The sequence below is a fragment of the Mytilus edulis genome, chromosome 1, assembly GCF_963676685.1.
Source record: "Mytilus edulis chromosome 1, xbMytEdul2.2, whole genome shotgun sequence".
NCBI lineage: Eukaryota > Metazoa > Mollusca > Bivalvia > Mytilida > Mytilidae > Mytilus > Mytilus edulis.
In genome coordinates this window covers 47,241,893-47,252,347 of record NC_092344.1, presented here as the reverse complement: position 1 = coordinate 47,252,347, position 10,455 = coordinate 47,241,893, and the positions used below count along the sequence as shown (strand labels likewise).

Sequence of the window (10,455 nt, the reverse complement as noted above, 5' to 3'; positions counted from 1 at the left end):
TACATACAAATGATTACAGGTGATTCAATATGATTAAGACACAATGTTATAAAAAAATTTTTTTATTAAGACAAGTAGAAGAATACAACAAGCACAGTGTTTAATGATATAACTAGGTTAAAAAAGGGGGGTCACTGGGCATTACTATATCTATATATCATTTAAGGAAACTTTCCTATATGAGGATAAATTTTCCAATAATTCTCTGAGTTTCTGGAGTATAAAAATGTCTTCAGAGGACATTAGCCAAGCAAATTGTGATTTAATATCTAAACCACTAAAAATTTGAAGTAGAGTTTTTATTTTTGGTTTATGACCTGAGAAACATTTTTTTAGTTTAAATAAGGCCTTTAGCCCTTTATTATACATTTCCTGTTGGGCATCTGTTTTGCCATTAATACTAAATTTGACACCCAAGTAGGTATATTTTTTGTGTTCGTTAGGGGGTATTATTTAAATAAAATTGAGTAGAAAGTAGTCTACCAGAATTGCTAAAAATCATGACTTTGGATTTAGTAATATTAACTTCCAGTCCCCAATTATTGCAATAGATCTGTAGTTTATCAAGACATTCTTGTAGACCCCTAGGAGCTTCAGAAAGCAAAATTAGATCATCTGCATACATCAGACAATTAAGTTTTGTATTATTTAGTTTAACTGGAAAGCAATCCTCATCAAATATATCTGGAATAAATGAACTGTCTAATGTTGACTCTTATGAACCTTGGCTGTATTAAGCTATAGTCTACCCAGTTCATTTTTTCTTGTTTACTTGCGGAAAGATTTAATGGTAATACGCATCTTGATCTACAAATGGTGTCAACATTTATCAAGGACTTACATCCAAAATAGGGGATCGAAGTAATAGAATAGACGGACGGACATCAGAAACGACGAAATACCAAAAACTTGTTCAGAAAGAACTGGTATGAAACATTACTGAATTGTTGCTTGATTGATTGTAAAAGAATGGAACTAGATAAAAAAAACTCATACGTCGAAACATGTCAAAAAAGGTAAAAAGAACTTTTCTTTTAAAATATAAAAAATAGATAAAATACGAAAAATGTTTAAAATTTATCTTAATATGCCAACTGTGACAGCGAGAAGTTTATAGCAATTACATTTCCTGCACTGTATACTTCAGTGCGGTGTCTTTGTTATCATGTCTTGTTTACGCACTTGTGATGCCCGCGCAATCGACCATGCAGAGGATGACGCCTTATATTATACTCGGGGTGTCTTTACATAATTTGTAAAAAGAGAAACTTTGTATTACCAAACTTCAAATCAGTCGTTTTTAAAAGATTGTCCTAAACTGGGACATACCAGTATAATTTAAAAAAAAATAATAATAAAAGGATGGAAAAAATATAAGTTTTAAAGCATTTATCCTGATACTGAAACAGCAATTCCTGAAAATTTTCAACGATTTCACCTTTGAAAACAGGATATTATAATATGTTATAATTTTTCAGTATCGCCCTCCAATTTTTGCAAATTTAGACATTCTAATCAAGTTTATTTAGAAAATAGTTAAATGAAAGAACGGAATTATTTTCTTGCACCAGCAATGTGGAAATTCAATAATATGGTTGATGAATTAAACAGTTATATATATTAAAAATTAATCGAATAAAAATTTAATTGAAATATTTGAAATGTTTGCTTGACAACAAGATAATGTAATATTTTTTTGTTCTTTCTTTCTTTCTTTCTTTCTTTCTTTCTTTTGTTTGTTTGTTTTTTTGTTTGTTCGTTTTTTTTGTTTTTTTGTTCATTGCCATGCTACTCCGAAATGATTTATCATTTACCATATAAACCTGTACCTAGTAAACCAAAACATGATCTTCCTCCCACCAAGTTGAAGCCTTTGTTCATTGAAAGTTGTTCACACACCGATGATATATAACACTAAAAATACAAGGGTCAAGGTTCAATAGAGTTTGATGCCATCGTTTGACAATTGTTCTGTCAATGAATCTGTCATATAACAAGCTTTGTTTTGACAATTTTGTTATAGTTTTAAATATCATAATTGCACTAACACGTGCAAAACTTGCTCAGTCCGAAAGTACAACTGTACCATACCAGCAATGCATTTTCACGGAAATTCCAAAATTCAACGATAAATTAATGGACAGAGTGAAATAACTGATTATTTTGGTTTTGTATACATATTTCATACGTACAAGGTAAGATCTCATCGCTAAAGCAATCCTTAATAGTTCATGTTTTCGGTCTATGTGTACCGAGTTATTTTTGAAAATATTTGAAATGAAAATAAAAAAAACAAAAAAACAAACAGCTTATTTGCAAAACTAGCAAACATTAAATAATTTGTTATGATTCAGGAATATTTCAAATAATTCCCGCTTATATAGATATTCAAAATGTTGACCATTTGATTTTTGTCTTATATTCTATTAATTTTAGGATTTCAAATCTTCGAATGTTTTGAATAAATGTTCACTCTTATGTTTTATGGTTTCATAAGTTATGATTCAATCCGGTAGACTTTTATCGTCAATTTTAGCTTTAGGACTATTATCTGCCACGTCTTGCAGTGTATTTTTTTATTTTATGATAAGGTGGTATTGAAGTGTTTAATGTTGTACATAAAGAGTAAAATCACAAAAATACTAACTCCGACGGAAATTCAAAACGGAAAGTCCCTAATCAAATGGCAAAATCAAAAGCTCAAACACATCAAACGAATGGTAACAACTGTCATATTCCTGACTTATGACAGGCATTTTCTTATTATAGAGTTTCCTTTTCCCTTTTCCTTTTCTCTTATTTGAATTTTTTTCATTATAGTCCCGAGTGATTATTAGATTTAAGATACATAATAACGCGTCTTAAGGTTTGAAAATCTGACAAAAACAATTTATTTGAATTACTTTATTGATAATAATATTACTTGTTAAATGCTTTCCTATGTGAATAAAAGAGCGGCAAATTGATTAATTTTTAAAAAGAACTTCAACATAAAGTATGTTCTTATGAATTGTTTTTATTTTTATCCGAATTCTATAGTCGATTTTCATTATCATACAGTGTATAGTAACGCTTTGAGCGTTTCCTGGTGAAGATTAATCCAGAGAAGCACGTTAGACGCATGAAATTTACAAAGTGTTATTTTCTTTGTTTTAGAATCAGTTTTTTTTTTATTTTTTATTTTTTATCTTGAACCAAAATAATCAATCGAAGACATTTTGTAACTATTATATTGGTTATAGGCCGGATCACTGTAAATCCCATTAGAAGTCACCCAACATGTCATCTAGTTTGTCATCTTCGCTAGCCAAGGGTAACGATCCACTGTGGAGAAGAATGAAGTTGATCGTAACCCTTGGCTAGCGAAGATGCTAGTTTGTGTTTCTTTATATTATTGCAGTGTTTGTATTTACAAGGAACACGATGGGTGTCATATGTGGCACATGTGGAACAGGATCTGCTTACATTTCGTAGGCACCTGAAACCATTCCTGGGTTTTAGTGGAGTTCGTGTTGCTCAGTTTTTATTTTTTATTTATTGTGTTTTGTATACTGTTTAGTCTGTTTCTTTTTTTGCCATGGCGTTGTCAGTTTATTCTTGACTTGTCAATGTTTATGTTCCATTTCGTTCCATGGCGTTGTTAGTTTATTCTTGACTTATCAATGTATATGTTCCATTTCGTGCCATGGCTTTGTCAGTTAATATTAGACTTATCAATGTATATATTTCATTTCGTGCCATGGCTTTGTCAGTTAATATTAGACTTATCAATGTATATGTTCCGTTTCGTGCCATGGCGTTGTCAGTTTATTCTAGACTTACCAATGTATATGTTCCATTTCGTGCCATGGCTTTGTCAGTTTATTCTAGACTTATCAATGTATATGTTCCATTTCGTGCCATGGCGTTGTCAGTTTTTTCTAGACTTGTCAATGTATATGTTCCATTTCGTGCCATGACGTTGTCAGTTAATATTAGACTTATCAATGTATATGTTCCATTTCGTGCCATGGCTTTGTCAGTTAATATAAGACTTATCAATGTATAGGTTCTATTTCGTGCCATGGCTTTGTCAGTTTATTCTAGACTTGTCAATGTATATGTTTCATTTCGTGCCATGGCTTTGTCAGTTTATTCTAGACTTGTCAATGTATATGTTCCATTTCGTGCCATGGCGTTGTTAGTGTATTCTTGAATTATCAATGTATATGTTCCATTTCGTGCCATGGCGTTGTTAGTTTATTCTAGACATATCAATGTATATGTTCCATTTCGTGCCATGGCTTTGTCAGTTTATTCTAGACTTATCAATGTAAATGTTCCATTTTGTGCCATGGCGTTGTCAGTTTAATCTAGATTTATCAATGTATATGTTCCATTTCGTGGCATGGCGTTGTCAGTTTATTCAAGACTTGTCAATGTATATGTTTCATTTCGTGCCATGGCTTTGTCAGTTTATTCTAGACTTGTCAATGTATATGTTCCATTTCGTGCCATGGCGTTGTTAGTTTATTCTTGAATTATCAATGTATATGTTCCATTTCGTGCCATGGCGTTGTAAGTTTATTCTAGACATATCAATGTATATGTTCCATTTCGTGCCATGGCTTTGTCAGTTTATTCTAGACTTATCAATGTAAATGTTCGTGCCATGGCGTTGTCAGTTTAATCTAGACTGATCAATGTATATGTTCCATTTCGTGTCATGGCTTTGTCAGTTTATTCTAGACTTATCAATGTATATGTTCCATTTCGTGGCATGGCGTTATCAGTTTATTCTAGACTTGTCAATGTATATGTTCCATTTCGTACCATGACGTTGTCAGTTTATTCTAGACTTGTCAATGTATATGTTCCATTTCGTGCCTTGGCGTTGTCAGTTGATTCTTGACTTGTCAATGTATATGTTCCATTTCGTGCCATTGCTTTGTCAGTTTATTCTAGACTTATCAATGTATATGTTCCATTTCGTGCCATGGCTTTGTCAGTTTATTCTAGACTTATCAATGTATGTGTTCCATTTCGTACCATGGCTTTGTCAGTTTATTCTTGACTTATCAATGTATAAGTTCTATTTCATGCAATGACTTTGTCATTTTATTCTAGACTTATCAATGTATATGTTCCATTTCGTGCCATGGCTTTGTCAGTTTATTCTAGACTTATCAATGTATATGTTCCATTTCGTGCCATGGCTTTGTCAGTTTATTCTAGACTTATCAATGTGTATGTTCTATTTCGTGCCATGGCTTTGTTAGGTAATTCTAGACTTATCAATGTATATGTTCCATTTCGTGTCATGGCTTTGTCAGTTCATTCTAGACTTATCAATGTATATGTTCCATTTCGTGCCATGGCTTTGTCAGTTTATTCTAGACTTATCAATGTATATGTTCCATTTCGTGCCATGGCTTTGTCAGTTTATTCTAGACTTATCAATGTATATGTTCCATTTCGTGCCATGGCTTTGTCAGTTTATTCTAGACTTATTAATGTATATGTTCCATTTCGTGCCATGGCTTTGTCAGTTTATTTTAGACTTATCAATGTATATGTTCCATTTCGTGCCATGGCTTTGTCAGTTTATTCTTGGCTTATCAATGTATGTGTTCCATTTCGTGCCATGGCTTTGTAAGTTTATTCTAAACTTATCAATGTATATGTTCCATTTCGTGCCATGGCTTTGTCAGTTTATTCTAGACTTATCAATTTGAATGTCCCTTTTGATATCTTTAGCCTCTCTTTTATCGTTGTACACCATCGGTACATCTTTAAAAAAATCATACAATTTTAAATCAACAAATTGTCGTTGGTTGTTGTCAATAGGGCTTTTCAAGGTTAATTCGGCCATATTGGATAGGTGTCAGATTTTCATGATGGAGGTAAAGATGGTGTGAAAAATACGGGAAAACATCATTAAAACAGAACAGTTGCTTAGAAACATGCATTGGATTTCCAATACTTTCATACCATTTCCACCTCTTTCAAAAAGATCTGCCCCCTATCCAATATGGCCGAACTAACCGTGAAGAGCCCTAATATATTTGTTTTTTTTTTATAGCTCAGGTCATTGTTGTTTTTGTTTGTTTGAATTGTATCTTATTTTGTCATGTCGGTGCCTTTTATCTGAAAAAAACGATATTTATTTTACTCATTTTTGAAGGCTGACCAGTGACCTTTTAACATATACTAGTAGTTGCTTAAATATGCCTCAGTTTGACTCTGTTTGATTTGATTGTTGGGTAGCTGTCTAATTTTGCACCATCCTCCTGATTTTAAAATGAAGAATTTAGAAGATAGGGTTTAAACATGCATTTGTTTTTATATCTATTTATTTTATGTTTTGAAAAATATATCAACTGTATGTCTTTAATTTAGCATCATATTTACGATTATCATCTTGGGATTTATCATTAAGATAAAAACAAAAATCATATCAGTTTATTTGGTTTCATATTTTTGGTATCTTTATTTTAAGCATTACAACGCTACTCAGTAGCCGAGGTTGACGGTATGCTATATTCGATGGATAATAATTCTATCCTTATCTCAGCTATTATTGTACTGAATCGTGAATCTTCTGTTATTGTCTTTTAAATTATAGATTTTTTTAAATTAAAAAAAACATGGTAACTAAAAAAACACATCAACTTTACCAATATCTCCACTCTTTCAGTGACTTTGTTGACTTTCCAACATCTCGATGTCAATGATTCGCAAAATATCTTTTTCTTGAAAGATACGCTTTTAAACCGTTAAAACCATATCTGGATATTTTTTTTCAAATTTAAAAGAGAGAACATGTGCAGGTACGTGAAAAAAATAGTTTGAAAACCATAAGATAATATGACCATTAAATTGAGTTGCCAATTTCGTATCCCTTTGCTATCTCGTTTCCCTTTTTAGTACCTTTTGTGTCCCTCTGGAACCTTTAGCCTCTCTTTGGTATCTTTCGTGTCCCATTGATAACTTTCGTGTCCCTTTTTGGTATCTTTCGGCGTGTCCTCTTGTATCTTTATCCTCTTTTTGGTAATTTTCGTGTCTCTTTGATATCTTTCGTGTCCCTTTTTTTTTTTTTGGTATCTTTGTGTCCATCTTGTATTTAAAGCCTCTTTTTGGTATTTTTCTTGTCTCCTTGATATCTTTCGTGTTCCTTTTTGGTATCTTTTGTGTCCCTCTGGTATCTTTAGCCTCTCTTTGATATCTTTCGTGTCCCTTTGGTATATTTAATTAGCCTCTCTGGTATCTTTCGTGTCCCTTCTGTATATGTATCCTCTCTTTTGTATTTTTATATTGTTAAAGCCGTTGCCATTTCAACCTTTACATTGAACATACCACAAAGTGAATAATCAAAACTATAAAGGGCATCTTATTCAAATGTGAAATTATGCATAAACCAACCAATTATCATTAATTTACTGATTTTGGTTTATTTTAGAGAATGCACCGGGATGAGATGGCACGTGTACCTCTGCATAAATACAGGTAATTTGAGATAAATGTGACTAATAAGTTTGTTGGCAGTGTCGCATCATTCCCGTGCGATGCTGAACTTTCATGCAACCGAATCTTACAGCCAGTGAGGATATGCAAAACCGGTTGTTAACTGATAATATAATGGGAAAACTGTCTACAAAATAAGAGGGAATTATCCGTTTTCTTTGGGATTTTTCTTTTTTAGGTCTTTCTAAAAAAAAAATGGATATATATAAAAATTAACGAGGGACCCATTCGGTTATTGTATTTCATTAGACTGTATAATCATAATATAATCCAATTTTTATCAGTTTTTATGGATATTCCCTTTTTGGATTTACCGATATTTTTGTTATACTTTTTAATCTAAATTTGGAAATAGGGAAAACAAAATCGATGGCCAAACACTGTTATCAGTCTTGTCCTTTACTGGTAAAGTCCTTGAGTTTTGTGTTATGTAGTCCTTCGATGGTCGCCTACGTAGGCCATGCATTTACCTTAGATGCTCTTGCCTCTAACATTTCGATTCAATGTTTTTTTGTAGATAACGTCATAATCAGTAATAACGTCGATTTGAACGAATATAACCAGTGAAACATTTGACTAAGCAAATTTACGATCAACTACAATCAACTCAAGCATCATAAGCCAATGAAGGAGTGTATATCGAAACATATTTGATCTTGCATTTAATTCAAAATAGAACATGAAAAAAGCAAGTAATAAATTGTATTTTGTGTTACTGTAAACCAACTTATGTCGCGACTTTCGCTAGTAGAAAAATAATGCGAATATAGATCGTCGCGAATGTGTAAAACTTGGATCTTTCCTAGTTAAACTACATCCATTAAATTAGAAAATCGAGAAATTGAAAAGCCGCGAAGAAGACTAAATAGGACAAAAACGCGAAATAAATTATCCGCTAAAATAAGTTGGTTTACAGCAGTATTCCTGGTACGCATTATTTATTATCACGTGATGATTGTTTATCTTTTATGAGTTTTAGGTCAAAACATAAACTGATAGTTCTGTTTACCATTGTAAATCCGGTTGCTGGGTTCCTTCTATGGTACTTAAGACTACGATTACTGCGAAAATGCTCAAATAGAACTGAATTATTGAGAGTAGAGAGACAAATGTCAACTTTAAGCTTTTTCGGAACGATAACTACATTTTTTATGATGACTCTGATGTGTCTCTTCCTGGCTATAACTGTAAGAGCAGACCACAAAAGGCGCGTACCAAATCAACAACAACCATTATTTACTAAGAGCGTACAGATGAGTGAAAGGATGCAAGATCATATCGAAAGTTTAACTCCTGCGCATGTGACGAAAACTAAAACCGAAAGTGTGCCACTGAAATCGGAAGCCGATGGCGATATGCATAATATATTAGAAGGAAAGACATGCGGAGTTAATATTACTAGTATTTTAGACCGTTGGTGTGAATTTAGACACAACACATCTACATTTTCCGTTCCATAGACATAATTTGTTTCTAATTAGTTGTAAAAATAAAGATATTTTGTAGAAAGAAGTATTTGTCAAGCAATTACGATAAGTGTATTTGTTTTATTTATGATGACTTCTTTTTCCTGATTGCGTCTTTCTATTTTTAGAACAGAAAAGCATATTGATATGCAAATAGGTCTATAATCTTATGAATATACTTCGAAAACACTACCAAAATGCGTTACAGGAGGAACTTGGTCAATATGCGCAATTCTTTTCAGATACACTGCAAAAATGATGTTTAGATCCTAAACACAATTCTAAGCACATCTTTTGTGCACTTTTTTTGACATGTTTAGATCTAAACGTGTCTCGATACAATGTGTTTAGGATTGTATTTAGAATCGTGTTTAGCTTAGAAAAATGTGTTTAATTTCTATACACTTTCATTTTTAAACGTGTTTACAATTCACGTCATGTTTAAATATTATGTGCCTACTGAAAAATGTGTTTATAAATTAAACACAATCCTAAACACGTTTAGATCTAAACATATATCACAAGTGTTTAAATTCTAAGCACGCTTTTTACAGTGTAGCTGATTAATAGCAAAATGTTGCTTTATTACTTTGTCCATAACCGTGTCCATATCGTGAACTTGAATGTAAAAGATGGTTCAGTTCTACTACTGAGACAGTTTCACTTGTTGTTCGATTTTCGGGTTACCATAACCATTTTGTGATATTCAGAGAGAGAGAGAAATCACAATTTCGCCAATTGAAATTGTTAGGGAAAATTAATTTCGTTTTATGACATGCACCTTTATGTACATTGTATTTTCTGATCCTTTGAACTTTAAGATAGCACACTTTAATTGCCAAGATCAGTAAATATTTTAAAATAGTAACATGTACAATAGCATTGCAATGAAATATCTTTGACACTAGTTATAAGAATTAAAGCATATGGCCATGTGTCCACTTTTAGAGCCATTTCAAGAAAATGCATTGAGTGTGTAGGTAAAGGAAATATCATGGGTAAGCTTGCTTGTTAGCTGAACCGTAGGTCAGGTATACTACCCTCCTTTCGAAGTAGGCTAGTCCTATGGACAGATATATTGGATTTCTGTAGGACTAGTCTTTTAAAGGAGGATAGTATGCCTAACTAAATAATGACTTCACGGTTCAAGCAAGCAAGCTGACCATACATACGTATTACCTTTACACACTCAATGCATTTTGCTGTAATGAAAAGTAAAATTACAAAAATACTGAACTCCGAGGAAAATTTAAAACGGAAAGTACCTAATCAAATGGCAAAATCAAATGATAAAACACAATGATAAAACACATCAAACGAATGGACAACAACTGTCATATTCCTGACTTGGTACAAGCATTATATTGACCTTAATGCATTGTATTGTTGTTGCTCGTCTTTTTAGTTTTTAAGTTTTTCGCAGGTTTTCCGCGATGAGCGCATGTCCTAGAACGGCAAATTCTTCCAACAATAACAATTTAAAAAA

General features: G+C 32.4%; 1 long non-coding RNA gene across 1 annotated transcript; it reads left to right on the top strand.

Annotated features, from left to right (window-relative positions):
• The first annotated feature begins 2,021 nt into the window (after nucleotides 1-2,021).
• LOC139484060 (uncharacterized) lies at nucleotides 2,022-9,015 on the top strand. The gene is made up of 3 exons (XR_011655107.1): nucleotides 2,022-2,195; nucleotides 7,439-7,485; nucleotides 8,483-9,015. It is a non-coding gene; the product is annotated as an uncharacterized lncRNA (long non-coding RNA).
• The last annotated feature ends 1,440 nt before the right edge of the window (nucleotides 9,016-10,455 follow it).